General features: G+C 48.2%; 56 non-coding genes and 1 pseudogene across 56 annotated transcripts; all 57 read right to left on the bottom strand.

The window, feature by feature from the left end:
* Nucleotides 1-220: 220 nt before the first annotated feature.
* LOC147970179 (5S ribosomal RNA) lies at nucleotides 221-339 on the bottom strand. The gene has a single exon (XR_015605594.1). It is a non-coding gene; the product is annotated as a 5S ribosomal RNA (ribosomal RNA).
* Nucleotides 340-703: 364 nt separating this feature from the next.
* On the bottom strand, nucleotides 704-822 carry LOC147970180 (5S ribosomal RNA). The gene has a single exon (XR_015605595.1). It is a non-coding gene; the product is annotated as a 5S ribosomal RNA (ribosomal RNA).
* Nucleotides 823-1,186: 364 nt separating this feature from the next.
* Nucleotides 1,187-1,305, bottom strand: LOC147970181 (5S ribosomal RNA). Its single transcript, XR_015606547.1, has one exon. It is a non-coding gene; the product is annotated as a 5S ribosomal RNA (ribosomal RNA).
* A 364-nt stretch (nucleotides 1,306-1,669) lies between these two features.
* Nucleotides 1,670-1,788, bottom strand: LOC147970182 (5S ribosomal RNA). The gene has a single exon (XR_015605596.1). It is a non-coding gene; the product is annotated as a 5S ribosomal RNA (ribosomal RNA).
* Nucleotides 1,789-2,152: 364 nt separating this feature from the next.
* On the bottom strand, nucleotides 2,153-2,271 carry LOC147970183 (5S ribosomal RNA). Its single transcript, XR_015605598.1, has one exon. It is a non-coding gene; the product is annotated as a 5S ribosomal RNA (ribosomal RNA).
* A 364-nt stretch (nucleotides 2,272-2,635) lies between these two features.
* Nucleotides 2,636-2,754, bottom strand: LOC147970184 (5S ribosomal RNA). The gene has a single exon (XR_015605599.1). It is a non-coding gene; the product is annotated as a 5S ribosomal RNA (ribosomal RNA).
* A 364-nt stretch (nucleotides 2,755-3,118) lies between these two features.
* LOC147970185 (5S ribosomal RNA) lies at nucleotides 3,119-3,237 on the bottom strand. The gene has a single exon (XR_015605600.1). It is a non-coding gene; the product is annotated as a 5S ribosomal RNA (ribosomal RNA).
* A 364-nt stretch (nucleotides 3,238-3,601) lies between these two features.
* On the bottom strand, nucleotides 3,602-3,720 carry LOC147970186 (5S ribosomal RNA). Its single transcript, XR_015605601.1, has one exon. It is a non-coding gene; the product is annotated as a 5S ribosomal RNA (ribosomal RNA).
* Nucleotides 3,721-4,084: 364 nt separating this feature from the next.
* LOC147970187 (5S ribosomal RNA) lies at nucleotides 4,085-4,203 on the bottom strand. Its single transcript, XR_015605602.1, has one exon. It is a non-coding gene; the product is annotated as a 5S ribosomal RNA (ribosomal RNA).
* Nucleotides 4,204-4,568: 365 nt separating this feature from the next.
* Nucleotides 4,569-4,687, bottom strand: LOC147970188 (5S ribosomal RNA). The gene has a single exon (XR_015605603.1). It is a non-coding gene; the product is annotated as a 5S ribosomal RNA (ribosomal RNA).
* A 365-nt stretch (nucleotides 4,688-5,052) lies between these two features.
* Nucleotides 5,053-5,171, bottom strand: LOC147970189 (5S ribosomal RNA). The gene has a single exon (XR_015605604.1). It is a non-coding gene; the product is annotated as a 5S ribosomal RNA (ribosomal RNA).
* A 364-nt stretch (nucleotides 5,172-5,535) lies between these two features.
* LOC147970190 (5S ribosomal RNA) lies at nucleotides 5,536-5,654 on the bottom strand. Its single transcript, XR_015605605.1, has one exon. It is a non-coding gene; the product is annotated as a 5S ribosomal RNA (ribosomal RNA).
* Nucleotides 5,655-6,018: 364 nt separating this feature from the next.
* LOC147970191 (5S ribosomal RNA) lies at nucleotides 6,019-6,137 on the bottom strand. The gene has a single exon (XR_015605606.1). It is a non-coding gene; the product is annotated as a 5S ribosomal RNA (ribosomal RNA).
* Nucleotides 6,138-6,502: 365 nt separating this feature from the next.
* On the bottom strand, nucleotides 6,503-6,621 carry LOC147970192 (5S ribosomal RNA). Its single transcript, XR_015605607.1, has one exon. It is a non-coding gene; the product is annotated as a 5S ribosomal RNA (ribosomal RNA).
* Nucleotides 6,622-6,986: 365 nt separating this feature from the next.
* On the bottom strand, nucleotides 6,987-7,105 carry LOC147970193 (5S ribosomal RNA). Its single transcript, XR_015605609.1, has one exon. It is a non-coding gene; the product is annotated as a 5S ribosomal RNA (ribosomal RNA).
* A 364-nt stretch (nucleotides 7,106-7,469) lies between these two features.
* Nucleotides 7,470-7,588, bottom strand: LOC147970194 (5S ribosomal RNA). Its single transcript, XR_015605610.1, has one exon. It is a non-coding gene; the product is annotated as a 5S ribosomal RNA (ribosomal RNA).
* Nucleotides 7,589-7,953: 365 nt separating this feature from the next.
* Nucleotides 7,954-8,072, bottom strand: LOC147970195 (5S ribosomal RNA). Its single transcript, XR_015605611.1, has one exon. It is a non-coding gene; the product is annotated as a 5S ribosomal RNA (ribosomal RNA).
* A 364-nt stretch (nucleotides 8,073-8,436) lies between these two features.
* Nucleotides 8,437-8,555, bottom strand: LOC147970196 (5S ribosomal RNA). The gene has a single exon (XR_015605612.1). It is a non-coding gene; the product is annotated as a 5S ribosomal RNA (ribosomal RNA).
* A 365-nt stretch (nucleotides 8,556-8,920) lies between these two features.
* Nucleotides 8,921-9,039, bottom strand: LOC147970197 (5S ribosomal RNA). Its single transcript, XR_015605613.1, has one exon. It is a non-coding gene; the product is annotated as a 5S ribosomal RNA (ribosomal RNA).
* A 365-nt stretch (nucleotides 9,040-9,404) lies between these two features.
* LOC147970198 (5S ribosomal RNA) lies at nucleotides 9,405-9,523 on the bottom strand. Its single transcript, XR_015605614.1, has one exon. It is a non-coding gene; the product is annotated as a 5S ribosomal RNA (ribosomal RNA).
* Nucleotides 9,524-9,887: 364 nt separating this feature from the next.
* LOC147970199 (5S ribosomal RNA) lies at nucleotides 9,888-10,006 on the bottom strand. The gene has a single exon (XR_015606536.1). It is a non-coding gene; the product is annotated as a 5S ribosomal RNA (ribosomal RNA).
* A 364-nt stretch (nucleotides 10,007-10,370) lies between these two features.
* On the bottom strand, nucleotides 10,371-10,489 carry LOC147970200 (5S ribosomal RNA). Its single transcript, XR_015605615.1, has one exon. It is a non-coding gene; the product is annotated as a 5S ribosomal RNA (ribosomal RNA).
* A 365-nt stretch (nucleotides 10,490-10,854) lies between these two features.
* LOC147970201 (5S ribosomal RNA) lies at nucleotides 10,855-10,973 on the bottom strand. The gene has a single exon (XR_015605616.1). It is a non-coding gene; the product is annotated as a 5S ribosomal RNA (ribosomal RNA).
* A 365-nt stretch (nucleotides 10,974-11,338) lies between these two features.
* Nucleotides 11,339-11,457, bottom strand: LOC147970202 (5S ribosomal RNA). The gene has a single exon (XR_015605617.1). It is a non-coding gene; the product is annotated as a 5S ribosomal RNA (ribosomal RNA).
* Nucleotides 11,458-11,822: 365 nt separating this feature from the next.
* Nucleotides 11,823-11,941, bottom strand: LOC147970203 (5S ribosomal RNA). The gene has a single exon (XR_015605618.1). It is a non-coding gene; the product is annotated as a 5S ribosomal RNA (ribosomal RNA).
* A 364-nt stretch (nucleotides 11,942-12,305) lies between these two features.
* On the bottom strand, nucleotides 12,306-12,424 carry LOC147970204 (5S ribosomal RNA). Its single transcript, XR_015605620.1, has one exon. It is a non-coding gene; the product is annotated as a 5S ribosomal RNA (ribosomal RNA).
* A 365-nt stretch (nucleotides 12,425-12,789) lies between these two features.
* LOC147970205 (5S ribosomal RNA) lies at nucleotides 12,790-12,908 on the bottom strand. Its single transcript, XR_015605621.1, has one exon. It is a non-coding gene; the product is annotated as a 5S ribosomal RNA (ribosomal RNA).
* Nucleotides 12,909-13,273: 365 nt separating this feature from the next.
* On the bottom strand, nucleotides 13,274-13,392 carry LOC147970206 (5S ribosomal RNA). Its single transcript, XR_015605622.1, has one exon. It is a non-coding gene; the product is annotated as a 5S ribosomal RNA (ribosomal RNA).
* A 365-nt stretch (nucleotides 13,393-13,757) lies between these two features.
* On the bottom strand, nucleotides 13,758-13,876 carry LOC147970207 (5S ribosomal RNA). Its single transcript, XR_015605623.1, has one exon. It is a non-coding gene; the product is annotated as a 5S ribosomal RNA (ribosomal RNA).
* Nucleotides 13,877-14,240: 364 nt separating this feature from the next.
* LOC147970208 (5S ribosomal RNA) lies at nucleotides 14,241-14,359 on the bottom strand. The gene has a single exon (XR_015605624.1). It is a non-coding gene; the product is annotated as a 5S ribosomal RNA (ribosomal RNA).
* A 365-nt stretch (nucleotides 14,360-14,724) lies between these two features.
* LOC147970209 (5S ribosomal RNA) lies at nucleotides 14,725-14,843 on the bottom strand. Its single transcript, XR_015606301.1, has one exon. It is a non-coding gene; the product is annotated as a 5S ribosomal RNA (ribosomal RNA).
* Nucleotides 14,844-15,208: 365 nt separating this feature from the next.
* Nucleotides 15,209-15,327, bottom strand: LOC147970210 (5S ribosomal RNA). The gene has a single exon (XR_015605625.1). It is a non-coding gene; the product is annotated as a 5S ribosomal RNA (ribosomal RNA).
* A 364-nt stretch (nucleotides 15,328-15,691) lies between these two features.
* LOC147970211 (5S ribosomal RNA) lies at nucleotides 15,692-15,810 on the bottom strand. Its single transcript, XR_015605626.1, has one exon. It is a non-coding gene; the product is annotated as a 5S ribosomal RNA (ribosomal RNA).
* Nucleotides 15,811-16,174: 364 nt separating this feature from the next.
* Nucleotides 16,175-16,293, bottom strand: LOC147970212 (5S ribosomal RNA). The gene has a single exon (XR_015605627.1). It is a non-coding gene; the product is annotated as a 5S ribosomal RNA (ribosomal RNA).
* Nucleotides 16,294-16,657: 364 nt separating this feature from the next.
* LOC147970213 (5S ribosomal RNA) lies at nucleotides 16,658-16,776 on the bottom strand. Its single transcript, XR_015605628.1, has one exon. It is a non-coding gene; the product is annotated as a 5S ribosomal RNA (ribosomal RNA).
* Nucleotides 16,777-17,140: 364 nt separating this feature from the next.
* On the bottom strand, nucleotides 17,141-17,259 carry LOC147970214 (5S ribosomal RNA). Its single transcript, XR_015605629.1, has one exon. It is a non-coding gene; the product is annotated as a 5S ribosomal RNA (ribosomal RNA).
* A 364-nt stretch (nucleotides 17,260-17,623) lies between these two features.
* On the bottom strand, nucleotides 17,624-17,742 carry LOC147970215 (5S ribosomal RNA). Its single transcript, XR_015605631.1, has one exon. It is a non-coding gene; the product is annotated as a 5S ribosomal RNA (ribosomal RNA).
* Nucleotides 17,743-18,106: 364 nt separating this feature from the next.
* On the bottom strand, nucleotides 18,107-18,225 carry LOC147970216 (5S ribosomal RNA). The gene has a single exon (XR_015605632.1). It is a non-coding gene; the product is annotated as a 5S ribosomal RNA (ribosomal RNA).
* A 364-nt stretch (nucleotides 18,226-18,589) lies between these two features.
* On the bottom strand, nucleotides 18,590-18,708 carry LOC147970217 (5S ribosomal RNA). Its single transcript, XR_015605633.1, has one exon. It is a non-coding gene; the product is annotated as a 5S ribosomal RNA (ribosomal RNA).
* A 364-nt stretch (nucleotides 18,709-19,072) lies between these two features.
* On the bottom strand, nucleotides 19,073-19,191 carry LOC147970218 (5S ribosomal RNA). The gene has a single exon (XR_015605634.1). It is a non-coding gene; the product is annotated as a 5S ribosomal RNA (ribosomal RNA).
* A 372-nt stretch (nucleotides 19,192-19,563) lies between these two features.
* LOC147970219 (5S ribosomal RNA) lies at nucleotides 19,564-19,682 on the bottom strand. Its single transcript, XR_015605635.1, has one exon. It is a non-coding gene; the product is annotated as a 5S ribosomal RNA (ribosomal RNA).
* Nucleotides 19,683-20,046: 364 nt separating this feature from the next.
* LOC147970220 (5S ribosomal RNA) lies at nucleotides 20,047-20,165 on the bottom strand. The gene has a single exon (XR_015605636.1). It is a non-coding gene; the product is annotated as a 5S ribosomal RNA (ribosomal RNA).
* Nucleotides 20,166-20,529: 364 nt separating this feature from the next.
* LOC147970221 (5S ribosomal RNA) lies at nucleotides 20,530-20,648 on the bottom strand. Its single transcript, XR_015605637.1, has one exon. It is a non-coding gene; the product is annotated as a 5S ribosomal RNA (ribosomal RNA).
* Nucleotides 20,649-21,012: 364 nt separating this feature from the next.
* LOC147970222 (5S ribosomal RNA) lies at nucleotides 21,013-21,131 on the bottom strand. Its single transcript, XR_015605638.1, has one exon. It is a non-coding gene; the product is annotated as a 5S ribosomal RNA (ribosomal RNA).
* A 364-nt stretch (nucleotides 21,132-21,495) lies between these two features.
* On the bottom strand, nucleotides 21,496-21,614 carry LOC147970223 (5S ribosomal RNA). Its single transcript, XR_015605639.1, has one exon. It is a non-coding gene; the product is annotated as a 5S ribosomal RNA (ribosomal RNA).
* A 365-nt stretch (nucleotides 21,615-21,979) lies between these two features.
* On the bottom strand, nucleotides 21,980-22,098 carry LOC147970224 (5S ribosomal RNA). Its single transcript, XR_015605640.1, has one exon. It is a non-coding gene; the product is annotated as a 5S ribosomal RNA (ribosomal RNA).
* Nucleotides 22,099-22,462: 364 nt separating this feature from the next.
* Nucleotides 22,463-22,581, bottom strand: LOC147970225 (5S ribosomal RNA). Its single transcript, XR_015605642.1, has one exon. It is a non-coding gene; the product is annotated as a 5S ribosomal RNA (ribosomal RNA).
* Nucleotides 22,582-22,946: 365 nt separating this feature from the next.
* Nucleotides 22,947-23,065, bottom strand: LOC147970226 (5S ribosomal RNA). Its single transcript, XR_015605643.1, has one exon. It is a non-coding gene; the product is annotated as a 5S ribosomal RNA (ribosomal RNA).
* Nucleotides 23,066-23,429: 364 nt separating this feature from the next.
* LOC147970227 (5S ribosomal RNA) lies at nucleotides 23,430-23,548 on the bottom strand. Its single transcript, XR_015605644.1, has one exon. It is a non-coding gene; the product is annotated as a 5S ribosomal RNA (ribosomal RNA).
* Nucleotides 23,549-23,912: 364 nt separating this feature from the next.
* On the bottom strand, nucleotides 23,913-24,031 carry LOC147970228 (5S ribosomal RNA). The gene has a single exon (XR_015605645.1). It is a non-coding gene; the product is annotated as a 5S ribosomal RNA (ribosomal RNA).
* Nucleotides 24,032-24,395: 364 nt separating this feature from the next.
* LOC147970229 (5S ribosomal RNA) lies at nucleotides 24,396-24,514 on the bottom strand. The gene has a single exon (XR_015605646.1). It is a non-coding gene; the product is annotated as a 5S ribosomal RNA (ribosomal RNA).
* A 367-nt stretch (nucleotides 24,515-24,881) lies between these two features.
* On the bottom strand, nucleotides 24,882-25,000 carry LOC147970230 (5S ribosomal RNA). Its single transcript, XR_015605647.1, has one exon. It is a non-coding gene; the product is annotated as a 5S ribosomal RNA (ribosomal RNA).
* Nucleotides 25,001-25,364: 364 nt separating this feature from the next.
* On the bottom strand, nucleotides 25,365-25,483 carry LOC147970231 (5S ribosomal RNA). Its single transcript, XR_015605648.1, has one exon. It is a non-coding gene; the product is annotated as a 5S ribosomal RNA (ribosomal RNA).
* A 364-nt stretch (nucleotides 25,484-25,847) lies between these two features.
* On the bottom strand, nucleotides 25,848-25,966 carry LOC147970232 (5S ribosomal RNA). The gene has a single exon (XR_015605649.1). It is a non-coding gene; the product is annotated as a 5S ribosomal RNA (ribosomal RNA).
* Nucleotides 25,967-26,330: 364 nt separating this feature from the next.
* LOC147970233 (5S ribosomal RNA) lies at nucleotides 26,331-26,442 on the bottom strand (annotated as a pseudogene).
* Nucleotides 26,443-26,806: 364 nt separating this feature from the next.
* LOC147970234 (5S ribosomal RNA) lies at nucleotides 26,807-26,925 on the bottom strand. Its single transcript, XR_015605650.1, has one exon. It is a non-coding gene; the product is annotated as a 5S ribosomal RNA (ribosomal RNA).
* A 365-nt stretch (nucleotides 26,926-27,290) lies between these two features.
* On the bottom strand, nucleotides 27,291-27,409 carry LOC147970235 (5S ribosomal RNA). The gene has a single exon (XR_015605651.1). It is a non-coding gene; the product is annotated as a 5S ribosomal RNA (ribosomal RNA).
* Nucleotides 27,410-27,458: the final 49 nt, after the last annotated feature.

Below are 27,458 nucleotides of genomic sequence, written 5' to 3' on the forward strand. Positions count from 1 at the left end.
ACGAGTTTACCACTATTTCCACCCCTCCCTCTATACCGCAGCAACACGTATTTTACACCCCTTTCACAACGCGCTTTTCGCGCCCCAACTCTCCCTAGCCGCGTGACTAACGAGCTCCGAGCTAAAACATATCGCAAATGTCAAAAATATGATGACAGGCTTAATATATATCACGCACGTGCGTTCTGTTCCTCACGTACGTACAAAAATAATTAAAAAGGGAATGCAACACGAGGACTTCCCAGGAGGTCACCCATCCTAGTACTACTCTCGCCCAAGCACGCTTAACTTCGGAGTTCTGATGGGATCCGGTGCTTTAGTGCTGGTATGATCGCATCCGACATGTTACCCCCGGCTTCATCCCTTATGCTTCCCACTCCCACGTCCGCTGCAAAGACGGCTATACATTCTTACTACCATTACAACCGTCGCCTACTAATGGATAATGCCCTATACTACTTACTCTCTCGCTCAACTACGAAGACGAGTTTACCACTATTTCCACCCCTCCCTCTATACCGCAGCAACACGTATTTTACACCCCTTTCACAACGCGCTTTTCGCGCCCCAACTCTCCCTAGCCGCGTGACTAACGAGCTCCGAGCTAAAACATATCGCAAATGTCAAAAATATGATGACAGGCTTAATATATATCACGCACGTGCGTTCTGTTCCTCACGTACGTACAAAAATAATTAAAAAGGGAATGCAACACGAGGACTTCCCAGGAGGTCACCCATCCTAGTACTACTCTCGCCCAAGCACGCTTAACTTCGGAGTTCTGATGGGATCCGGTGCTTTAGTGCTGGTATGATCGCATCCGACATGTTACCCCCGGCTTCATCCCTTATGCTTCCCACTCCCACGTCCGCTGCAAAGACGGCTATACATTCTTACTACCATTACAACCGTCGCCTACTAATGGATAATGCCCTATACTACTTACTCTCTCGCTCAACTACGAAGACGAGTTTACCACTATTTCCACCCCTCCCTCTATACCGCAGCAACACGTATTTTACACCCCTTTCACAACGCGCTTTTCGCGCCCCAACTCTCCCTAGCCGCGTGACTAACGAGCTCCGAGCTAAAACATATCGCAAATGTCAAAAATATGATGACAGGCTTAATATATATCACGCACGTGCGTTCTGTTCCTCACGTACGTACAAAAATAATTAAAAAGGGAATGCAACACGAGGACTTCCCAGGAGGTCACCCATCCTAGTACTACTCTCGCCCAAGCACGCTTAACTTCGGAGTTCTGATGGGATACGGTGCTTTAGTGCTGGTATGATCGCATCCGACATGTTACCCCCGGCTTCATCCCTTATGCTTCCCACTCCCACGTCCGCTGCAAAGACGGCTATACATTCTTACTACCATTACAACCGTCGCCTACTAATGGATAATGCCCTATACTACTTACTCTCTCGCTCAACTACGAAGACGAGTTTACCACTATTTCCACCCCTCCCTCTATACCGCAGCAACACGTATTTTACACCCCTTTCACAACGCGCTTTTCGCGCCCCAACTCTCCCTAGCCGCGTGACTAACGAGCTCCGAGCTAAAACATATCGCAAATGTCAAAAATATGATGACAGGCTTAATATATATCACGCACGTGCGTTCTGTTCCTCACGTACGTACAAAAATAATTAAAAAGGGAATGCAACACGAGGACTTCCCAGGAGGTCACCCATCCTAGTACTACTCTCGCCCAAGCACGCTTAACTTCGGAGTTCTGATGGGATCCGGTGCTTTAGTGCTGGTATGATCGCATCCGACATGTTACCCCCGGCTTCATCCCTTATGCTTCCCACTCCCACGTCCGCTGCAAAGACGGCTATACATTCTTACTACCATTACAACCGTCGCCTACTAATGGATAATGCCCTATACTACTTACTCTCTCGCTCAACTACGAAGACGAGTTTACCACTATTTCCACCCCTCCCTCTATACCGCAGCAACACGTATTTTACACCCCTTTCACAACGCGCTTTTCGCGCCCCAACTCTCCCTAGCCGCGTGACTAACGAGCTCCGAGCTAAAACATATCGCAAATGTCAAAAATATGATGACAGGCTTAATATATATCACGCACGTGCGTTCTGTTCCTCACGTACGTACAAAAATAATTAAAAAGGGAATGCAACACGAGGACTTCCCAGGAGGTCACCCATCCTAGTACTACTCTCGCCCAAGCACGCTTAACTTCGGAGTTCTGATGGGATCCGGTGCTTTAGTGCTGGTATGATCGCATCCGACATGTTACCCCCGGCTTCATCCCTTATGCTTCCCACTCCCACGTCCGCTGCAAAGACGGCTATACATTCTTACTACCATTACAACCGTCGCCTACTAATGGATAATGCCCTATACTACTTACTCTCTCGCTCAACTACGAAGACGAGTTTACCACTATTTCCACCCCTCCCTCTATACCGCAGCAACACGTATTTTACACCCCTTTCACAACGCGCTTTTCGCGCCCCAACTCTCCCTAGCCGCGTGACTAACGAGCTCCGAGCTAAAACATATCGCAAATGTCAAAAATATGATGACAGGCTTAATATATATCACGCACGTGCGTTCTGTTCCTCACGTACGTACAAAAATAATTAAAAAGGGAATGCAACACGAGGACTTCCCAGGAGGTCACCCATCCTAGTACTACTCTCGCCCAAGCACGCTTAACTTCGGAGTTCTGATGGGATCCGGTGCTTTAGTGCTGGTATGATCGCATCCGACATGTTACCCCCGGCTTCATCCCTTATGCTTCCCACTCCCACGTCCGCTGCAAAGACGGCTATACATTCTTACTACCATTACAACCGTCGCCTACTAATGGATAATGCCCTATACTACTTACTCTCTCGCTCAACTACGAAGACGAGTTTACCACTATTTCCACCCCTCCCTCTATACCGCAGCAACACGTATTTTACACCCCTTTCACAACGCGCTTTTCGCGCCCCAACTCTCCCTAGCCGCGTGACTAACGAGCTCCGAGCTAAAACATATCGCAAATGTCAAAAATATGATGACAGGCTTAATATATATCACGCACGTGCGTTCTGTTCCTCACGTACGTACAAAAATAATTAAAAAGGGAATGCAACACGAGGACTTCCCAGGAGGTCACCCATCCTAGTACTACTCTCGCCCAAGCACGCTTAACTTCGGAGTTCTGATGGGATCCGGTGCTTTAGTGCTGGTATGATCGCATCCGACATGTTACCCCCGGCTTCATCCCTTATGCTTCCCACTCCCACGTCCGCTGCAAAGACGGCTATACATTCTTACTACCATTACAACCGTCGCCTACTAATGGATAATGCCCTATACTACTTACTCTCTCGCTCAACTACGAAGACGAGTTTACCACTATTTCCACCCCTCCCTCTATACCGCAGCAACACGTATTTTACACCCCTTTCACAACGCGCTTTTCGCGCCCCAACTCTCCCTAGCCGCGTGACTAACGAGCTCCGAGCTAAAACATATCGCAAATGTCAAAAATATGATGACAGGCTTAATATATATCACGCACGTGCGTTCTGTTCCTCACGTACGTACAAAAATAATTAAAAAGGGAATGCAACACGAGGACTTCCCAGGAGGTCACCCATCCTAGTACTACTCTCGCCCAAGCACGCTTAACTTCGGAGTTCTGATGGGATCCGGTGCTTTAGTGCTGGTATGATCGCATCCGACATGTTACCCCCGGCTTCATCCCTTATGCTTCCCACTCCCACGTCCGCTGCAAAGACGGCTATACATTCTTACTACCATTACAACCGTCGCCTACTAATGGATAATGCCCTATACTACTTACTCTCTCGCTCAACTACGAAGACGAGTTTACCACTATTTCCACCCCTCCCTCTATACCGCAGCAACACGTATTTTACACCCCTTTCACAACGCGCTTTTCGCGCCCCAACTCTCCCTAGCCGCGTGACTAACGAGCTCCGAGCTAAAACATATCGCAAATGTCAAAAATATGATGACAGGCTTAATATATATCACGCACGTGCGTTCTGTTCCTCACGTACGTACAAAAATAATTAAAAAGGGAATGCAACACGAGGACTTCCCAGGAGGTCACCCATCCTAGTACTACTCTCGCCCAAGCACGCTTAACTTCGGAGTTCTGATGGGATCCGGTGCTTTAGTGCTGGTATGATCGCATCCGACATGTTACCCCCGGCTTCATCCCTTATGCTTCCCACTCCCACGTCCGCTGCAAAGACGGCTATACATTCTTACTACCATTACAACCGTCGCCTACTAATGGATAATGCCCTATACTACTTACTCTCTCGCTCAACTACGAAGACGAGTTTTCCACTATTTCCACCCCTCCCTCTATACCGCAGCAACACGTATTTTACACCCCTTTCACAACGCGCTTTTCGCGCCCCAACTCTCCCTAGCCGCGTGACTAACGAGCTCCGAGCTAAAACATATCGCAAATGTCAAAAATATGATGACAGGCTTAATATATATCACGCACGTGCGTTCTGTTCCTCACGTACGTACAAAAATAATTAAAAAAGGGAATGCAACACGAGGACTTCCCAGGAGGTCACCCATCCTAGTACTACTCTCGCCCAAGCACGCTTAACTTCGGAGTTCTGATGGGATCCGGTGCTTTAGTGCTGGTATGATCGCATCCGACATGTTACCCCCGGCTTCATCCCTTATGCTTCCCACTCCCACGTCCGCTGCAAAGACGGCTATACATTCTTACTACCATTACAACCGTCGCCTACTAATGGATAATGCCCTATACTACTTACTCTCTCGCTCAACTACGAAGACGAGTTTACCACTATTTCCACCCCTCCCTCTATACCGCAGCAACACGTATTTTACACCCCTTTCACAACGCGCTTTTCGCGCCCCAACTCTCCCTAGCCGCGTGACTAACGAGCTCCGAGCTAAAACATATCGCAAATGTCAAAAATATGATGACAGGCTTAATATATATCACGCACGTGCGTTCTGTTCCTCACGTACGTACAAAAATAATTAAAAAAGGGAATGCAACACGAGGACTTCCCAGGAGGTCACCCATCCTAGTACTACTCTCGCCCAAGCACGCTTAACTTCGGAGTTCTGATGGGATCCGGTGCTTTAGTGCTGGTATGATCGCATCCGACATGTTACCCCCGGCTTCATCCCTTATGCTTCCCACTCCCACGTCCGCTGCAAAGACGGCTATACATTCTTACTACCATTACAACCGTCGCCTACTAATGGATAATGCCCTATACTACTTACTCTCTCGCTCAACTACGAAGACGAGTTTACCACTATTTCCACCCCTCCCTCTATACCGCAGCAACACGTATTTTACACCCCTTTCACAACGCGCTTTTCGCGCCCCAACTCTCCCTAGCCGCGTGACTAACGAGCTCCGAGCTAAAACATATCGCAAATGTCAAAAATATGATGACAGGCTTAATATATATCACGCACGTGCGTTCTGTTCCTCACGTACGTACAAAAATAATTAAAAAGGGAATGCAACACGAGGACTTCCCAGGAGGTCACCCATCCTAGTACTACTCTCGCCCAAGCACGCTTAACTTCGGAGTTCTGATGGGATCCGGTGCTTTAGTGCTGGTATGATCGCATCCGACATGTTACCCCCGGCTTCATCCCTTATGCTTCCCACTCCCACGTCCGCTGCAAAGACGGCTATACATTCTTACTACCATTACAACCGTCGCCTACTAATGGATAATGCCCTATACTACTTACTCTCTCGCTCAACTACGAAGACGAGTTTACCACTATTTCCACCCCTCCCTCTATACCGCAGCAACACGTATTTTACACCCCTTTCACAACGCGCTTTTCGCGCCCCAACTCTCCCTAGCCGCGTGACTAACGAGCTCCGAGCTAAAACATATCGCAAATGTCAAAAATATGATGACAGGCTTAATATATATCACGCACGTGCGTTCTGTTCCTCACGTACGTACAAAAATAATTAAAAAGGGAATGCAACACGAGGACTTCCCAGGAGGTCACCCATCCTAGTACTACTCTCGCCCAAGCACGCTTAACTTCGGAGTTCTGATGGGATCCGGTGCTTTAGTGCTGGTATGATCGCATCCGACATGTTACCCCCGGCTTCATCCCTTATGCTTCCCACTCCCACGTCCGCTGCAAAGACGGCTATACATTCTTACTACCATTACAACCGTCGCCTACTAATGGATAATGCCCTATACTACTTACTCTCTCGCTCAACTACGAAGACGAGTTTTCCACTATTTCCACCCCTCCCTCTATACCGCAGCAACACGTATTTTACACCCCTTTCACAACGCGCTTTTCGCGCCCCAACTCTCCCTAGCCGCGTGACTAACGAGCTCCGAGCTAAAACATATCGCAAATGTCAAAAATATGATGACAGGCTTAATATATATCACGCACGTGCGTTCTGTTCCTCACGTACGTACAAAAATAATTAAAAAAGGGAATGCAACACGAGGACTTCCCAGGAGGTCACCCATCCTAGTACTACTCTCGCCCAAGCACGCTTAACTTCGGAGTTCTGATGGGATCCGGTGCTTTAGTGCTGGTATGATCGCATCCGACATGTTACCCCCGGCTTCATCCCTTATGCTTCCCACTCCCACGTCCGCTGCAAAGACGGCTATACATTCTTACTACCATTACAACCGTCGCCTACTAATGGATAATGCCCTATACTACTTACTCTCTCGCTCAACTACGAAGACGAGTTTACCACTATTTCCACCCCTCCCTCTATACCGCAGCAACACGTATTTTACACCCCTTTCACAACGCGCTTTTCGCGCCCCAACTCTCCCTAGCCGCGTGACTAACGAGCTCCGAGCTAAAACATATCGCAAATGTCAAAAATATGATGACAGGCTTAATATATATCACGCACGTGCGTTCTGTTCCTCACGTACGTACAAAAATAATTAAAAAAGGGAATGCAACACGAGGACTTCCCAGGAGGTCACCCATCCTAGTACTACTCTCGCCCAAGCACGCTTAACTTCGGAGTTCTGATGGGATCCGGTGCTTTAGTGCTGGTATGATCGCATCCGACATGTTACCCCCGGCTTCATCCCTTATGCTTCCCACTCCCACGTCCGCTGCAAAGACGGCTATACATTCTTACTACCATTACAACCGTCGCCTACTAATGGATAATGCCCTATACTACTTACTCTCTCGCTCAACTACGAAGACGAGTTTACCACTATTTCCACCCCTCCCTCTATACCGCAGCAACACGTATTTTACACCCCTTTCACAACGCGCTTTTCGCGCCCCAACTCTCCCTAGCCGCGTGACTAACGAGCTCCGAGCTAAAACATATCGCAAATGTCAAAAATATGATGACAGGCTTAATATATATCACGCACGTGCGTTCTGTTCCTCACGTACGTACAAAAATAATTAAAAAGGGAATGCAACACGAGGACTTCCCAGGAGGTCACCCATCCTAGTACTACTCTCGCCCAAGCACGCTTAACTTCGGAGTTCTGATGGGATCCGGTGCTTTAGTGCTGGTATGATCGCATCCGACATGTTACCCCCGGCTTCATCCCTTATGCTTCCCACTCCCACGTCCGCTGCAAAGACGGCTATACATTCTTACTACCATTACAACCGTCGCCTACTAATGGATAATGCCCTATACTACTTACTCTCTCGCTCAACTACGAAGACGAGTTTTCCACTATTTCCACCCCTCCCTCTATACCGCAGCAACACGTATTTTACACCCCTTTCACAACGCGCTTTTCGCGCCCCAACTCTCCCTAGCCGCGTGACTAACGAGCTCCGAGCTAAAACATATCGCAAATGTCAAAAATATGATGACAGGCTTAATATATATCACGCACGTGCGTTCTGTTCCTCACGTACGTACAAAAATAATTAAAAAAGGGAATGCAACACGAGGACTTCCCAGGAGGTCACCCATCCTAGTACTACTCTCGCCCAAGCACGCTTAACTTCGGAGTTCTGATGGGATCCGGTGCTTTAGTGCTGGTATGATCGCATCCGACATGTTACCCCCGGCTTCATCCCTTATGCTTCCCACTCCCACGTCCGCTGCAAAGACGGCTATACATTCTTACTACCATTACAACCGTCGCCTACTAATGGATAATGCCCTATACTACTTACTCTCTCGCTCAACTACGAAGACGAGTTTACCACTATTTCCACCCCTCCCTCTATACCGCAGCAACACGTATTTTACACCCCTTTCACAACGCGCTTTTCGCGCCCCAACTCTCCCTAGCCGCGTGACTAACGAGCTCCGAGCTAAAACATATCGCAAATGTCAAAAATATGATGACAGGCTTAATATATATCACGCACGTGCGTTCTGTTCCTCACGTACGTACAAAAATAATTAAAAAGGGAATGCAACACGAGGACTTCCCAGGAGGTCACCCATCCTAGTACTACTCTCGCCCAAGCACGCTTAACTTCGGAGTTCTGATGGGATCCGGTGCTTTAGTGCTGGTATGATCGCATCCGACATGTTACCCCCGGCTTCATCCCTTATGCTTCCCACTCCCACGTCCGCTGCAAAGACGGCTATACATTCTTACTACCATTACAACCGTCGCCTACTAATGGATAATGCCCTATACTACTTACTCTCTCGCTCAACTACGAAGACGAGTTTTCCACTATTTCCACCCCTCCCTCTATACCGCAGCAACACGTATTTTACACCCCTTTCACAACGCGCTTTTCGCGCCCCAACTCTCCCTAGCCGCGTGACTAACGAGCTCCGAGCTAAAACATATCGCAAATGTCAAAAATATGATGACAGGCTTAATATATATCACGCACGTGCGTTCTGTTCCTCACGTACGTACAAAAATAATTAAAAAAGGGAATGCAACACGAGGACTTCCCAGGAGGTCACCCATCCTAGTACTACTCTCGCCCAAGCACGCTTAACTTCGGAGTTCTGATGGGATCCGGTGCTTTAGTGCTGGTATGATCGCATCCGACATGTTACCCCCGGCTTCATCCCTTATGCTTCCCACTCCCACGTCCGCTGCAAAGACGGCTATACATTCTTACTACCATTACAACCGTCGCCTACTAATGGATAATGCCCTATACTACTTACTCTCTCGCTCAACTACGAAGACGAGTTTACCACTATTTCCACCCCTCCCTCTATACCGCAGCAACACGTATTTTACACCCCTTTCACAACGCGCTTTTCGCGCCCCAACTCTCCCTAGCCGCGGGACTAACGAGCTCCGAGCTAAAACATATCGCAAATGTCAAAAATATGATGACAGGCTTAATATATATCACGCACGTGCGTTCTGTTCCTCACGTACGTACAAAAATAATTAAAAAAGGGAATGCAACACGAGGACTTCCCAGGAGGTCACCCATCCTAGTACTACTCTCGCCCAAGCACGCTTAACTTCGGAGTTCTGATGGGATCCGGTGCTTTAGTGCTGGTATGATCGCATCCGACATGTTACCCCCGGCTTCATCCCTTATGCTTCCCACTCCCACGTCCGCTGCAAAGACGGCTATACATTCTTACTACCATTACAACCGTCGCCTACTAATGGATAATGCCCTATACTACTTACTCTCTCGCTCAACTACGAAGACGAGTTTACCACTATTTCCACCCCTCCCTCTATACCGCAGCAACACGTATTTTACACCCCTTTCACAACGCGCTTTTCGCGCCCCAACTCTCCCTAGCCGCGTGACTAACGAGCTCCGAGCTAAAACATATCGCAAATGTCAAAAATATGATGACAGGCTTAATATATATCACGCACGTGCGTTCTGTTCCTCACGTACGTACAAAAATAATTAAAAAGGGAATGCAACACGAGGACTTCCCAGGAGGTCACCCATCCTAGTACTACTCTCGCCCAAGCACGCTTAACTTCGGAGTTCTGATGGGATCCGGTGCTTTAGTGCTGGTATGATCCCATCCGACATGTTACCCCCGGCTTCATCCCTTATGCTTCCCACTCCCACGTCCGCTGCAAAGACGGCTATACATTCTTACTACCATTACAACCGTCGCCTACTAATGGATAATGCCCTATACTACTTACTCTCTCGCTCAACTACGAAGACGAGTTTACCACTATTTCCACCCCTCCCTCTATACCGCAGCAACACGTATTTTACACCCCTTTCACAACGCGCTTTTCGCGCCCCAACTCTCCCTAGCCGCGTGACTAACGAGCTCCGAGCTAAAACATATCGCAAATGTCAAAAATATGATGACAGGCTTAATATATATCACGCACGTGCGTTCTGTTCCTCACGTACGTACAAAAATAATTAAAAAGGGAATGCAACACGAGGACTTCCCAGGAGGTCACCCATCCTAGTACTACTCTCGCCCAAGCACGCTTAACTTCGGAGTTCTGATGGGATCCGGTGCTTTAGTGCTGGTATGATCGCATCCGACATGTTACCCCCGGCTTCATCCCTTATGCTTCCCACTCCCACGTCCGCTGCAAAGACGGCTATACATTCTTACTACCATTACAACCGTCGCCTACTAATGGATAATGCCCTATACTACTTACTCTCTCGCTCAACTACGAAGACGAGTTTACCACTATTTCCACCCCTCCCTCTATACCGCAGCAACACGTATTTTACACCCCTTTCACAACGCGCTTTTCGCGCCCCAACTCTCCCTAGCCGCGTGACTAACGAGCTCCGAGCTAAAACATATCGCAAATGTCAAAAATATGATGACAGGCTTAATATATATCACGCACGTGCGTTCTGTTCCTCACGTACGTACATAAATAATTAAAAAAGGGAATGCAACACGAGGACTTCCCAGGAGGTCACCCATCCTAGTACTACTCTCGCCCAAGCACGCTTAACTTCGGAGTTCTGATGGGATCCGGTGCTTTAGTGCTGGTATGATCGCATCCGACATGTTACCCCCGGCTTCATCCCTTATGCTTCCCACTCCCACGTCCGCTGCAAAGACGGCTATACATTCTTACTACCATTACAACCGTCGCCTACTAATGGATAATGCCCTATACTACTTACTCTCTCGCTCAACTACGAAGACGAGTTTACCACTATTTCCACCCCTCCCTCTATACCGCAGCAACACGTATTTTACACCCCTTTCACAACGCGCTTTTCGCGCCCCAACTCTCCCTAGCCGCGTGACTAACGAGCTCCGAGCTAAAACATATCGCAAATGTCAAAAATATGATGACAGGCTTAATATATATCACGCACGTGCGTTCTGTTCCTCACGTACGTACAAAAATAATTAAAAAAGGGAATGCAACACGAGGACTTCCCAGGAGGTCACCCATCCTAGTACTACTCTCGCCCAAGCACGCTTAACTTCGGAGTTCTGATGGGATCCGGTGCTTTAGTGCTGGTATGATCGCATCCGACATGTTACCCCCGGCTTCATCCCTTATGCTTCCCACTCCCACGTCCGCTGCAAAGACGGCTATACATTCTTACTACCATTACAACCGTCGCCTACTAATGGATAATGCCCTATACTACTTACTCTCTCGCTCAACTACGAAGACGAGTTTACCACTATTTCCACCCCTCCCTCTATACCGCAGCAACACGTATTTTACACCCCTTTCACAACGCGCTTTTCGCGCCCCAACTCTCCCTAGCCGCGGGACTAACGAGCTCCGAGCTAAAACATATCGCAAATGTCAAAAATATGATGACAGGCTTAATATATATCACGCACGTGCGTTCTGTTCCTCACGTACGTACAAAAATATTTAAAAAAGGGAATGCAACACGAGGACTTCCCAGGAGGTCACCCATCCTAGTACTACTCTCGCCCAAGCACGCTTAACTTCGGAGTTCTGATGGGATCCGGTGCTTTAGTGCTGGTATGATCGCATCCGACATGTTACCCCCGGCTTCATCCCTTATGCTTCCCACTCCCACGTCCGCTGCAAAGACGGCTATACATTCTTACTACCATTACAACCGTCGCCTACTAATGGATAATGCCCTATACTACTTACTCTCTCGCTCAACTACGAAGACGAGTTTACCACTATTTCCACCCCTCCCTCTATACCGCAGCAACACGTATTTTACACCCCTTTCACAACGCGCTTTTCGCGCCCCAACTCTCCCTAGCCGCGTGACTAACGAGCTCCGAGCTAAAACATATCGCAAATGTCAAAAATATGATGACAGGCTTAATATATATCACGCACGTGCGTTCTGTTCCTCACGTACGTACAAAAATAATTAAAAAGGGAATGCAACACGAGGACTTCCCAGGAGGTCACCCATCCTAGTACTACTCTCGCCCAAGCACGCTTAACTTCGGAGTTCTGATGGGATCCGGTGCTTTAGTGCTGGTATGATCGCATCCGACATGTTACCCCCGGCTTCATCCCTTATGCTTCCCACTCCCACGTCCGCTGCAAAGACGGCTATACATTCTTACTACCATTACAACCGTCGCCTACTAATGGATAATGCCCTATACTACTTACTCTCTCGCTCAACTACGAAGACGAGTTTACCACTATTTCCACCCCTCCCTCTATACCGCAGCAACACGTATTTTACACCCCTTTCACAACGCGCTTTTCGCGCCCCAACTCTCCCTAGCCGCGTGACTAACGAGCTCCGAGCTAAAACATATCGCAAATGTCAAAAATATGATGACAGGCTTAATATATATCACGCACGTGCGTTCTGTTCCTCACGTACGTACAAAAATAATTAAAAAAGGGAATGCAACACGAGGACTTCCCAGGAGGTCACCCATCCTAGTACTACTCTCGCCCAAGCACGCTTAACTTCGGAGTTCTGATGGGATCCGGTGCTTTAGTGCTGGTATGATCGCATCCGACATGTTACCCCCGGCTTCATCCCTTATGCTTCCCACTCCCACGTCCGCTGCAAAGACGGCTATACATTCTTACTACCATTACAACCGTCGCCTACTAATGGATAATGCCCTATACTACTTACTCTCTCGCTCAACTACGAAGACGAGTTTACCACTATTTCCACCCCTCCCTCTATACCGCAGCAACACGTATTTTACACCCCTTTCACAACGCGCTTTTCGCGCCCCAACTCTCCCTAGCCGCGTGACTAACGAGCTCCGAGCTAAAACATATCGCAAATGTCAAAAATATGATGACAGGCTTAATATATATCACGCACGTGCGTTCTGTTCCTCACGTACGTACATAAATAATTAAAAAAGGGAATGCAACACGAGGACTTCCCAGGAGGTCACCCATCCTAGTACTACTCTCGCCCAAGCACGCTTAACTTCGGAGTTCTGATGGGATCCGGTGCTTTAGTGCTGGTATGATCGCATCCGACATGTTACCCCCGGCTTCATCCCTTATGCTTCCCACTCCCACGTCCGCTGCAAAGACGGCTATACATTCTTACTACCATTACAACCGTCGCCTACTAATGGATAATGCCCTATACTACTTACTCTCTCGCTCAACTACGAAGACGAGTTTACCACTATTTCCACCCCTCCCTCTATACCGCAGCAACACGTATTTTACACCCCTTTCACAACGCGCTTTTCGCGCCCCAACTCTCCCTAGCCGCGTGACTAACGAGCTCCGAGCTAAAACATATCGCAAATGTCAAAAATATGATGACAGGCTTAATATATATCACGCACGTGCGTTCTGTTCCTCACGTACGTACAAAAATAATTAAAAAAGGGAATGCAACACGAGGACTTCCCAGGAGGTCACCCATCCTAGTACTACTCTCGCCCAAGCACGCTTAACTTCGGAGTTCTGATGGGATCCGGTGCTTTAGTGCTGGTATGATCGCATCCGACATGTTACCCCCGGCTTCATCCCTTATGCTTCCCACTCCCACGTCCGCTGCAAAGACGGCTATACATTCTTACTACCATTACAACCGTCGCCTACTAATGGATAATGCCCTATACTACTTACTCTCTCGCTCAACTACGAAGACGAGTTTACCACTATTTCCACCCCTCCCTCTATACCGCAGCAACACGTATTTTACACCCCTTTCACAACGCGCTTTTCGCGCCCCAACTCTCCCTAGCCGCGTGACTAACGAGCTCCGAGCTAAAACATATCGCAAATGTCAAAAATATGATGACAGGCTTAATATATATCACGCACGTGCGTTCTGTTCCTCACGTACGTACAAAAATAATTAAAAAGGGAATGCAACACGAGGACTTCCCAGGAGGTCACCCATCCTAGTACTACTCTCGCCCAAGCACGCTTAACTTCGGAGTTCTGATGGGATCCGGTGCTTTAGTGCTGGTATGATCGCATCCGACATGTTACCCCCGGCTTCATCCCTTATGCTTCCCACTCCCACGTCCGCTGCAAAGACGGCTATACATTCTTACTACCATTACAACCGTCGCCTACTAATGGATAATGCCCTATACTACTTACTCTCTCGCTCAACTACGAAGACGAGTTTACCACTATTTCCACCCCTCCCTCTATACCGCAGCAACACGTATTTTACACCCCTTTCACAACGCGCTTTTCGCGCCCCAACTCTCCCTAGCCGCGTGACTAACGAGCTCCGAGCTAAAACATATCGCAAATGTCAAAAATATGATGACAGGCTTAATATATATCACGCACGTGCGTTCTGTTCCTCACGTACGTACATAAATAATTAAAAAAGGGAATGCAACACGAGGACTTCCCAGGAGGTCACCCATCCTAGTACTACTCTCGCCCAAGCACGCTTAACTTTGGAGTTCTGATGGGATCCGGTGCTTTAGTGCTGGTATGATCGCATCCGACATGTTACCCCCGGCTTCATCCCTTATGCTTCCCACTCCCACGTCCGCTGCAAAGACGGCTATACATTCTTACTACCATTACAACCGTCGCCTACTAATGGATAATGCCCTATACTACTTACTCTCTCGCTCAACTACGAAGACGAGTTTACCACTATTTCCACCCCTCCCTCTATACCGCAGCAACACGTATTTTACACCCCTTTCACAACGCGCTTTTCGCGCCCCAACTCTCCCTAGCCGCGTGACTAACGAGCTCCGAGCTAAAACATATCGCAAATGTCAAAAATATGATGACAGGCTTAATATATATCACGCACGTGCGTTCTGTTCCTCACGTACGTACAAAAATAATTAAAAAAGGGAATGCAACACGAGGACTTCCCAGGAGGTCACCCATCCTAGTACTACTCTCGCCCAAGCACGCTTAACTTCGGAGTTCTGATGGGATCCGGTGCTTTAGTGCTGGTATGATCGCATCCGACATGTTACCCCCGGCTTCATCCCTTATGCTTCCCACTCCCACGTCCGCTGCAAAGACGGCTATACATTCTTACTACCATTACAACCGTCGCCTACTAATGGATAATGCCCTATACTACTTACTCTCTCGCTCAACTACGAAGACGAGTTTACCACTATTTCCACCCCTCCCTCTATACCGCAGCAACACGTATTTTACACCCCTTTCACAACGCGCTTTTCGCGCCCCAACTCTCCCTAGCCGCGTGACTAACGAGCTCCGAGCTAAAACATATCGCAAATGTCAAAAATATGATGACAGGCTTAATATATATCACGCACGTGCGTTCTGTTCCTCACGTACGTACAAAAATAATTAAAAAGGGAATGCAACACGAGGACTTCCCAGGAGGTCACCCATCCTAGTACTACTCTCGCCCAAGCACGCTTAACTTCGGAGTTCTGATGGGATCCGGTGCTTTAGTGCTGGTATGATCGCATCCGACATGTTACCCCCGGCTTCATCCCTTATGCTTCCCACTCCCACGTCCGCTGCAAAGACGGCTATACATTCTTACTACCATTACAACCGTCGCCTACTAATGGATAATGCCCTATACTACTTACTCTCTCGCTCAACTACGAAGACGAGTTTACCACTATTTCCACCCCTCCCTCTATACCGCAGCAACACGTATTTTACACCCCTTTCACAACGCGCTTTTCGCGCCCCAACTCTCCCTAGCCGCGTGACTAACGAGCTCCGAGCTAAAACATATCGCAAATGTCAAAAATATGATGACAGGCTTAATATATATCACGCACGTGCGTTCTGTTCCTCACGTACGTACAAAAATAATTAAAAAGGGAATGCAACACGAGGACTTCCCAGGAGGTCACCCATCCTAGTACTACTCTCGCCCAAGCACGCTTAACTTCGGAGTTCTGATGGGATCCGGTGCTTTAGTGCTGGTATGATCGCATCCGACATGTTACCCCCGGCTTCATCCCTTATGCTTCCCACTCCCACGTCCGCTGCAAAGACGGCTATACATTCTTACTACCATTACAACCGTCGCCTACTAATGGATAATGCCCTATACTACTTACTCTCTCGCTCAACTACGAAGACGAGTTTACCACTATTTCCACCCCTCCCTCTATACCGCAGCAACACGTATTTTACACCCCTTTCACAACGCGCTTTTCGCGCCCCAACTCTCCCTAGCCGCGTGACTAACGAGCTCCGAGCTAAAACATATCGCAAATGTCAAAAATATGATGACAGGCTTAATATATATCACGCACGTGCGTTCTGTTCCTCACGTACGTACAAAAATAATTAAAAAGGGAATGCAACACGAGGACTTCCCAGGAGGTCACCCATCCTAGTACTACTCTCGCCCAAGCACGCTTAACTTCGGAGTTCTGATGGGATCCGGTGCTTTAGTGCTGGTATGATCGCATCCGACATGTTACCCCCGGCTTCATCCCTTATGCTTCCCACTCCCACGTCCGCTGCAAAGACGGCTATACATTCTTACTACCATTACAACCGTCGCCTACTAATGGATAATGCCCTATACTACTTACTCTCTCGCTCAACTACGAAGACGAGTTTACCACTATTTCCACCCCTCCCTCTATACCGCAGCAACACGTATTTTACACCCCTTTCACAACGCGCTTTTCGCGCCCCAACTCTCCCTAGCCGCGTGACTAACGAGCTCCGAGCTAAAACATATCGCAAATGTCAAAAATATGATGACAGGCTTAATATATATCACGCACGTGCGTTCTGTTCCTCACGTACGTACAAAAATAATTAAAAAGGGAATGCAACACGAGGACTTCCCAGGAGGTCACCCATCCTAGTACTACTCTCGCCCAAGCACGCTTAACTTCGGAGTTCTGATGGGATCCGGTGCTTTAGTGCTGGTATGATCGCATCCGACATGTTACCCCCGGCTTCATCCCTTATGCTTCCCACTCCCACGTCCGCTGCAAAGACGGCTATACATTCTTACTACCATTACAACCGTCGCCTACTAATGGATAATGCCCTATACTACTTACTCTCTCGCTCAACTACGAAGACGAGTTTACCACTATTTCCACCCCTCCCTCTATACCGCAGCAACACGTATTTTACACCCCTTTCACAACGCGCTTTTCGCGCCCCAACTCTCCCTAGCCGCGTGACTAACGAGCTCCGAGCTAAAACATATCGCAAATGTCAAAAATATGATGACAGGCTTAATATATATCACGCACGTGCGTTCTGTTCCTCACGTACGTACAAAAATAATTAAAAAGGGAATGCAACACGAGGACTTCCCAGGAGGTCACCCATCCTAGTACTACTCTCGCCCAAGCACGCTTAACTTCGGAGTTCTGATGGGATCCGGTGCTTTAGTGCTGGTATGATCGCATCCGACATGTTACCCCCGGCTTCATCCCTTATGCTTCCCACTCCCACGTCCGCTGCAAAGACGGCTATACATTCTTACTACCATTACAACCGTCGCCTACTAATGGATAATGCCCTATACTACTTACTCTCTCGCTCAACTACGAAGACGAGTTTACCACTATTTCCACCCCTCCCTCTATACCGCAGCAACACGTATTTTACACCCCTTTCACAACGCGCTTTTCGCGCCCCAACTCTCCCTAGCCGCGTGACTAACGAGCTCCGAGCTAAAACATATCGCAAATGTCAAAAATATGATGACAGGCTTAATATATATCACGCACGTGCGTTCTGTTCCTCACGTACGTACAAAAATAATTAAAAAGGGAATGCAACACGAGGACTTCCCAGGAGGTCACCCATCCTAGTACTACTCTCGCCCAAGCACGCTTAACTTCGGAGTTCTGATGGGATCCGGTGCTTTAGTGCTGGTATGATCGCATCCGACATGTTACCCCCGGCTTCATCCCTTATGCTTCCCACTCCCACGTCCGCTGCAAAGACGGCTATACATTCTTACTACCATTACAACCGTCGCCTACTAATGGATAATGCCCTATACTACTTACTCTCTCGCTCAACTACGAAGACGAGTTTACCACTATTTCCACCCCTCCCTCTATACCGCAGCAACACGTATTTTACACCCCTTTCACAACGCGCTTTTCGCGCCCCAACTCTCCCTAGCCGCGTGACTAACGAGCTCCGAGCTAAAACATATCGCAAATGTCAAAAATATGATGACAGGCTTAATATATATCACGCACGTGCGTTCTGTTCCTCACGTACGTACAAAAATAATTAAAAAGGGAATGCAACACGAGGACTTCCCAGGAGGTCACCCATCCTAGTACTACTCTCGCCCAAGCACGCTTAACTTCGGAGTTCTGATGGGATCCGGTGCTTTAGTGCTGGTATGATCGCATCCGACATGTTACCCCCGGCTTCATCCCTTATGCTTCCCACTCCCACGTCCGCTGCAAAGACGGCTATACATTCTTACTACCATTACAACCGTCGCCTACTAATGGATAATGCCCTATACTACTTACTCTCTCGCTCAACTACGAAGACGAGTTTACCACTATTTCCACCCCTCCCTCTATACCGCAGCAACACGTATTTTACACCCCTTTCACAACGCGCTTTTCGCGCCCCAACTCTCCCTAGCCGCGTGACTAACGAGCTCCGAGCTAAAACATATCGCAAATGTCAAAAATATGATGACAGGCTTAATATATATCACGCACGTGCGTTCTGTTCCTCACGTACGTACAAAAATAATTAAAAAGGGAATGCAACACGAGGACTTCCCAGGAGGTCACCCATCCTAGTACTACTCTCGCCCAAGCACGCTTAACTTCGGAGTTCTGATGGGATCCGGTGCTTTAGTGCTGGTATGATCGCATCCGACATGTCACCCCCGGCTTCATCCCTTATGCTTCCCACTCCCACGTCCGCTGCAAAGACGGCTATACATTCTTACTACCATTACAACCGTCGCCTACTAATGGATAATGCCCTATACTACTTACTCTCTCGCTCAACTACGAAGACGAGTTTACCACTATTTCCACCCCTCCCTCTATACCGCAGCAACACGTATTTTACACCCCTTTCACAACGCGCTTTTCGCGCCCCAACTCTCCCTAGCCGCGTGACTAACGAGCTCCGAGCTAAAACATATCGCAAATGTCAAAAATATGATGACAGGCTTAATATATATCACGCACGTGCGTTCTGTTCCTCACGTACGTACAAAAATACAAAAATAATTAAAAAGGGAATGCAACACGAGGACTTCCCAGGAGGTCACCCATCCTAGTACTACTCTCGCCCAAGCACGCTTAACTTCGGAGTTCTGATGGGATCCGGTGCTTTAGTGCTGGTATGATCGCATCCGACATGTTACCCCCGGCTTCATCCCTTATGCTTCCCACTCCCACGTCCGCTGCAAAGACGGCTATACATTCTTACTACCATTACAACCGTCGCCTACTAATGGATAATGCCCTATACTACTTACTCTCTCGCTCAACTACGAAGACGAGTTTACCACTATTTCCACCCCTCCCTCTATACCGCAGCAACACGTATTTTACACCCCTTTCACAACGCGCTTTTCGCGCCCCAACTCTCCCTAGCCGCGTGACTAACGAGCTCCGAGCTAAAACATATCGCAAATGTCAAAAATATGATGACAGGCTTAATATATATCACGCACGTGCGTTCTGTTCCTCACGTACGTACAAAAATAATTAAAAAGGGAATGCAACACGAGGACTTCCCAGGAGGTCACCCATCCTAGTACTACTCTCGCCCAAGCACGCTTAACTTCGGAGTTCTGATGGGATCCGGTGCTTTAGTGCTGGTATGATCGCATCCGACATGTTACCCCCGGCTTCATCCCTTATGCTTCCCACTCCCACGTCCGCTGCAAAGACGGCTATACATTCTTACTACCATTACAACCGTCGCCTACTAATGGATAATGCCCTATACTACTTACTCTCTCGCTCAACTACGAAGACGAGTTTACCACTATTTCCACCCCTCCCTCTATACCGCAGCAACACGTATTTTACACCCCTTTCACAACGCGCTTTTCGCGCCCCAACTCTCCCTAGCCGCGTGACTAACGAGCTCCGAGCTAAAACATATCGCAAATGTCAAAAATATGATGACAGGCTTAATATATATCACGCACGTGCGTTCTGTTCCTCACGTACGTACAAAAATAATTAAAAAGGGAATGCAACACGAGGACTTCCCAGGAGGTCACCCATCCTAGTACTACTCTCGCCCAAGCACGCTTAACTTCGGAGTTCTGATGGGATCCGGTGCTTTAGTGCTGGTATGATCGCATCCGACATGTTACCCCCGGCTTCATCCCTTATGCTTCCCACTCCCACGTCCGCTGCAAAGACGGCTATACATTCTTACTACCATTACAACCGTCGCCTACTAATGGATAATGCCCTATACTACTTACTCTCTCGCTCAACTACGAAGACGAGTTTACCACTATTTCCACCCCTCCCTCTATACCGCAGCAACACGTATTTTACACCCCTTTCACAACGCGCTTTTCGCGCCCCAACTCTCCCTAGCCGCGTGACTAACGAGCTCCGAGCTAAAACATATCGCAAATGTCAAAAATATGATGACAGGCTTAATATATATCACGCACGTGCGTTCTGTTCCTCACGTACGTACAAAAATAATTAAAAAGGGAATGCAACACGAGGACTTCCCAGGAGGTCACCCATCCTAGTACTACTCTCGCCCAAGCACGCTTAACTTCGGAGTTCTGATGGGATCCGGTGCTTTAGTGCTGGTATGATCGCATCCGACATGTTACCCCCGGCTTCATCCCTTATGCTTCCCACTCCCACGTCCGCTGCAAAGACGGCTATACATTCTTACTACCATTACAACCGTCGCCTACTAATGGATAATGCCCTATACTACTTACTCTCTCGCTCAACTACGAAGACGAGTTTACCACTATTTCCACCCCTCCCTCTATACCGCAGCAACACGTATTTTACACCCCTTTCACAACGCGCTTTTCGCGCCCCAACTCTCCCTAGCCGCGTGACTAACGAGCTCCGAGCTAAAACATATCGCAAATGTCAAAAATATGATGACAGGCTTAATATATATCACGCACGTGCGTTCTGTTCCTCACGTACGTACAAAAATAATTAAAAAGGGAATGCAACACGAGGACTTCCCAGGAGGTCACCCATCCTAGTACTACTCTCGCCCAAGCACGCTTAACTTCGGAGTTCTGATGGGATCCGGTGCTTTAGTGCTGGTATGATCGCATCCGACATGTTCACCCCCGGCTTCATCCCTTATGCTTCCCACTCCCACGTCCGCTGCAAAGACGGCTATACATTCTTACTACCATTACAACCGTCGCCTACTAATGGATAATGCCCTATACTACTTACTCTCTCGCTCAACTACGAAGACGAGTTTACCACTATTTCCACCCCTCCCTCTATACCGCAGCAACACGTATTTTACACCCCTTTCACAACGCGCTTTTCGCGCCCCAACTCTCCCTAGCCGCGTGACTAACGAGCTCCGAGCTAAAACATATCGCAAATGTCAAAAATATGATGACAGGCTTAATATATATCACGCACGTGCGTTCTGTTCCTCACGTACGTACAAAAATAATTAAAAAGGGAATGCAACACGAGGACTTCCCAGGAGGTCACCCATCCTAGTACTACTCTCGCCCAAGCACGCTTAACTTCGGAGTTCTGATGGGATCCGGTGCTTTAGTGCTGGTATGATCGCATCCGACATGTTACCCCCGGCTTCATCCCTTATGCTTCCCACTCCCACGTCCGCTGCAAAGACGGCTATACATTCTTACTACCATTACAACCGTCGCCTACTAATGGATAATGCCCTATACTACTTACTCTCTCGCTCAACTACGAAGACGAGTTTACCACTATTTCCACCCCTCCCTCTATACCGCAGCAACACGTATTTTACACCCCTTTCACAACGCGCTTTTCGCGCCCCAACTCTCCCTAGCCGCGTGACTAACGAGCTCCGAGCTAAAACATATCGCAAATGTCAAAAATATGATGACAGGCTTAATATATATCACGCACGTGCGTTCTGTTCCTCACGTACGTACAAAAATAATTAAAAAGGGAATGCAACACGAGGACTTCCCAGGAGGTCACCCATCCTAGTACTACTCTCGCCCAAGCACGCTTAACTTCGGAGTTCTGATGGGATCCGGTGCTTTAGTGCTGGTATGATCGCATCCGACATGTTACCCCCCGGCTTCATCCCTTATGCTTCCCACTCCCACGTCCGCTGCAAAGACGGCTATACATTCTTACTACCATTACAACCGTCGCCTACTAATGGATAATGCCCTATACTACTTACTCTCTCGCTCAACTACGAAGACGAGTTTACCACTATTTCCACCCCTCCCTCTATACCGCAGCAACACGTATTTTACACCCCTTTCACAACGCGCTTTTCGCGCCCCAACTCTCCCTAGCCGCGTGACTAACGAGCTCCGAGCTAAAACATATCGCAAATGTCAAAAATATGATGACAGGCTTAATATATATCACGCACGTGCGTTCTGTTCCTCACGTACGTACAAAAATAATTAAAAAGGGAATGCAACACGAGGACTTCCCAGGAGGTCACCCATCCTAGTACTACTCTCGCCCAAGCACGCTTAACTTCGGAGTTCTGATGGGATCCGGTGCTTTAGTGCTGGTATGATCGCATCCGACATGTTACCCCCGGCTTCATCCCTTATGCTTCCCACTCCCACGTCCGCTGCAAAGACGGCTATACATTCTTACTACCATTACAACCGTCGCCTACTAATGGATAATGCCCTATACTACTTACTCTCTCGCTCAACTACGAAGACGAGTTTACCACTATTTCCACCCCTCCCTCTATACCGCAGCAACACGTATTTTACACCCCTTTCACAACGCGCTTTTCGCGCCCCAACTCTCCCTAGCCGCGTGACTAACGAGCTCCGAGCTAAAACATATCGCAAATGTCAAAAATATGATGACAGGCTTAATATATATCACGCACGTGCGTTCTGTTCCTCACGTACGTACAAAAATAATTAAAAAGGGAATGCAACACGAGGACTTCCCAGGAGGTCACCCATCCTAGTACTACTCTCGCCCAAGCACGCTTAACTTCGGAGTTCTGATGGGATCCGGTGCTTTAGTGCTGGTATGATCGCATCCGACATGTTACCCCCGGCTTCATCCCTTATGCTTCCCACTCCCACGTCCGCTGCAAAGACGGCTATACATTCTTACTACCATTACAACCGTCGCCTACTAATGGATAATGCCCTATACTACTTACTCTCTCGCTCAACTACGAAGACGAGTTTACCACTATTTCCACCCCTCCCTCTATACCGCAGCAACACGTATTTTACACCCCTTTCACAACGCGCTTTTCGCGCCCCAACTCTCCCTAGCCGCGTGACTAACGAGCTCCGAGCTAAAACATATCGCAAATGTCAAAAATATGATGACAGGCTTAATATATATCACGCACGTGCGTTCTGTTCCTCACGTACGTACAAAAATAATTAAAAAGGGAATGCAACACGAGGACTTCCCAGGAGGTCACCCATCCTAGTACTACTCTCGCCCAAGCACGCTTAACTTCGGAGTTCTGATGGGATCCGGTGCTTTAGTGCTGGTATGATCGCATCCGACATGTCACCCCCGGCTTCATCCCTTATGCTTCCCACTCCCACGTCCGCTGCAAAGACGGCTATACATTCTTACTACCATTACAACCGTCGCCTACTAATGGATAATGCCCTATACTACTTACTCTCTCGCTCAACTACGAAGACGAGTTTACCACTATTTCCACCCCTCCCTCTATACCGCAGCAACACGTATTTTACACCCCTTTCACAACGCGCTTTTCGCGCCCCAACTCTCCCTAGCCGCGTGACTAACGAGCTCCGAGCTAAAACATATCGCAAATGTCAAAAATATGATGACAGGCTTAATATATATCACGCACGTGCGTTCTGTTCCTCACGTACGTACAAAAATAATTAAAAAGGGAATGCAACACGAGGACTTCCCAGGAGGTCACCCATCCTAGTACTACTCTCGCCCAAGCACGCTTAACTTCGGAGTTCTGATGGGATCCGGTGCTTTAGTGCTGGTATGATCGCATCCGACATGTTACCCCCCGGCTTCATCCCTTATGCTTCCCACTCCCACGTCCGCTGCAAAGACGGCTATACATTCTTACTACCATTACAACCGTCGCCTACTAATGGATAATGCCCTATACTACTTACTCTCTCGCTCAACTACGAAGACGAGTTTACCACTATTTCCACCCCTTCCCCTCTATACCGCAGCAACACGTATTTTACACCCCTTTCACAACGCGCTTTTCGCGCCCCAACTCTCCCTAGCCGCGTGACTAACGAGCTCCGAGCTAAAACATATCGCAAATGTCAAAAATATGATGACAGGCTTAATATATATCACGCACGTGCGTTCTGTTCCTCACGTACGTACAAAAATAATTAAAAAGGGAATGCAACACGAGGACTTCCCAGGAGGTCACCCATCCTAGTACTACTCTCGCCCAAGCACGCTTAACTTCGGAGTTCTGATGGGATCCGGTGCTTTAGTGCTGGTATGATCGCATCCGACATGTTACCCCCGGCTTCATCCCTTATGCTTCCCACTCCCACGTCCGCTGCAAAGACGGCTATACATTCTTACTACCATTACAACCGTCGCCTACTAATGGATAATGCCCTATACTACTTACTCTCTCGCTCAACTACGAAGACGAGTTTACCACTATTTCCACCCCTCCCTCTATACCGCAGCAACACGTATTTTACACCCCTTTCACAACGCGCTTTTCGCGCCCCAACTCTCCCTAGCCGCGTGACTAACGAGCTCCGAGCTAAAACATATCGCAAATGTCAAAAATATGATGACAGGCTTAATATATATCACGCACGTGCGTTCTGTTCCTCACGTACGTACAAAAATAATTAAAAAGGGAATGCAACACGAGGACTTCCCAGGAGGTCACCCATCCTAGTACTACTCTCGCCCAAGCACGCTTAACTTCGGAGTTCTGATGGGATCCGGTGCTTTAGTGCTGGTATGATCGCATCCGACATGTTACCCCCGGCTTCATCCCTTATGCTTCCCACTCCCACGTCCGCTGCAAAGACGGCTATACATTCTTACTACCATTACAACCGTCGCCTACTAATGGATAATGCCCTATACTACTTACTCTCTCGCTCAACTACGAAGACGAGTTTACCACTATTTCCACCCCTCCCTCTATACCGCAGCAACACGTATTTTACACCCCTTTCACAACGCGCTTTTCGCGCCCCAACTCTCCCTAGCCGCGTGACTAACGAGCTCCGAGCTAAAACATATCGCAAATGTCAAAAATATGATGACAGGCTTAATATATATCACGCACGTGCGTTCTGTTCCTCACGTACGTACAAAAATAATTAAAAAGGGAATGCAACACGAGGACTTCCCAGGAGGTCACCCATCCTAGTACTACTCTCGCCCAAGCACGCTTAACTTCGGAGTTCTGATGGGATCCGGTGCTTTAGTGCTGGTATGATCGCATCCGACATGTTACCCCCGGCTTCATCCCTTATGCTTCCCACTCCCACGTCCGCTGCAAAGACGGCTATACATTCTTACTACCATTACAACCGTCGCCTACTAATGGATAATGCCCTATACTACTTACTCTCTCGCTCAACTACGAAGACGAGTTTACCACTATTTCCACCCCTCCCTCTATACCGCAGCAACACGTATTTTACACCCCTTTCACAACGCGCTTTTCGCGCCCCAACTCTCCCTAGCCGCGTGACTAACGAGCTCCGAGCTAAAACATATCGCAAATGTCAAAAATATGATGACAGGCTTAATATATATCACGCACGTGCGTTCTGTTCCTCACGTACGTACAAAAATAATTAAAAAGGGAATGCAACACGAGGACTTCCCAGGTCCCCCTAGTACTACTCTCGCCCAAGCACGCTTAACTTCGGAGTTCTGATGGGATCCGGTGCTTTAGTGCTGGTATGATCGCATCCGACATGTTACCCCCGGCTTCATCCCTTATGCTTCCCACTCCCACGTCCGCTGCAAAGACGGCTATACATTCTTACTACCATTACAACCGTCGCCTACTAATGGATAATGCCCTATACTACTTACTCTCTCGCTCAACTACGAAGACGAGTTTACCACTATTTCCACCCCTCCCTCTATACCGCAGCAACACGTATTTTACACCCCTTTCACAACGCGCTTTTCGCGCCCCAACTCTCCCTAGCCGCGTGACTAACGAGCTCCGAGCTAAAACATATCGCAAATGTCAAAAATATGATGACAGGCTTAATATATATCACGCACGTGCGTTCTGTTCCTCACGTACGTACAAAAATAATTAAAAAGGGAATGCAACACGAGGACTTCCCAGGAGGTCACCCATCCTAGTACTACTCTCGCCCAAGCACGCTTAACTTCGGAGTTCTGATGGGATCCGGTGCTTTAGTGCTGGTATGATCGCATCCGACATGTTACCCCCCGGCTTCATCCCTTATGCTTCCCACTCCCACGTCCGCTGCAAAGACGGCTATACATTCTTACTACCATTACAACCGTCGCCTACTAATGGATAATGCCCTATACTACTTACTCTCTCGCTCAACTACGAAGACGAGTTTACCACTATTTCCACCCCTCCCTCTATACCGCAGCAACACGTATTTTACACCCCTTTCACAACGCGCTTTTCGCGCCCCAACTCTCCCTAGCCGCGTGACTAACGAGCTCCGAGCTAAAACATATCGCAAATGTCAAAAATATGATGACAGGCTTAATATATATCACGCACGTGCGTTCTGTTCCTCACGTACGTACAAAAATAATTAAAAAGGGAATGCAACACGAGGACTTCCCAGGAGGTCACCCATCCTAGTACTACTCTCGCCCAAGCACGCTTAACTTCGGAGTTCTGATGGGATCCGGTGCTTTAGTGCTGGTATGATCGCATCCGACATGTTACCCCCGGCTTCATCCCTTATGCTTCCCACTCCCACGTCCG

This window comes from Triticum urartu, chromosome 5A (genome assembly GCF_056163025.1).
Source record: "Triticum urartu cultivar PI428250 chromosome 5A, HENAU_Tu73, whole genome shotgun sequence".
NCBI lineage: Eukaryota > Viridiplantae > Streptophyta > Magnoliopsida > Poales > Poaceae > Triticum > Triticum urartu.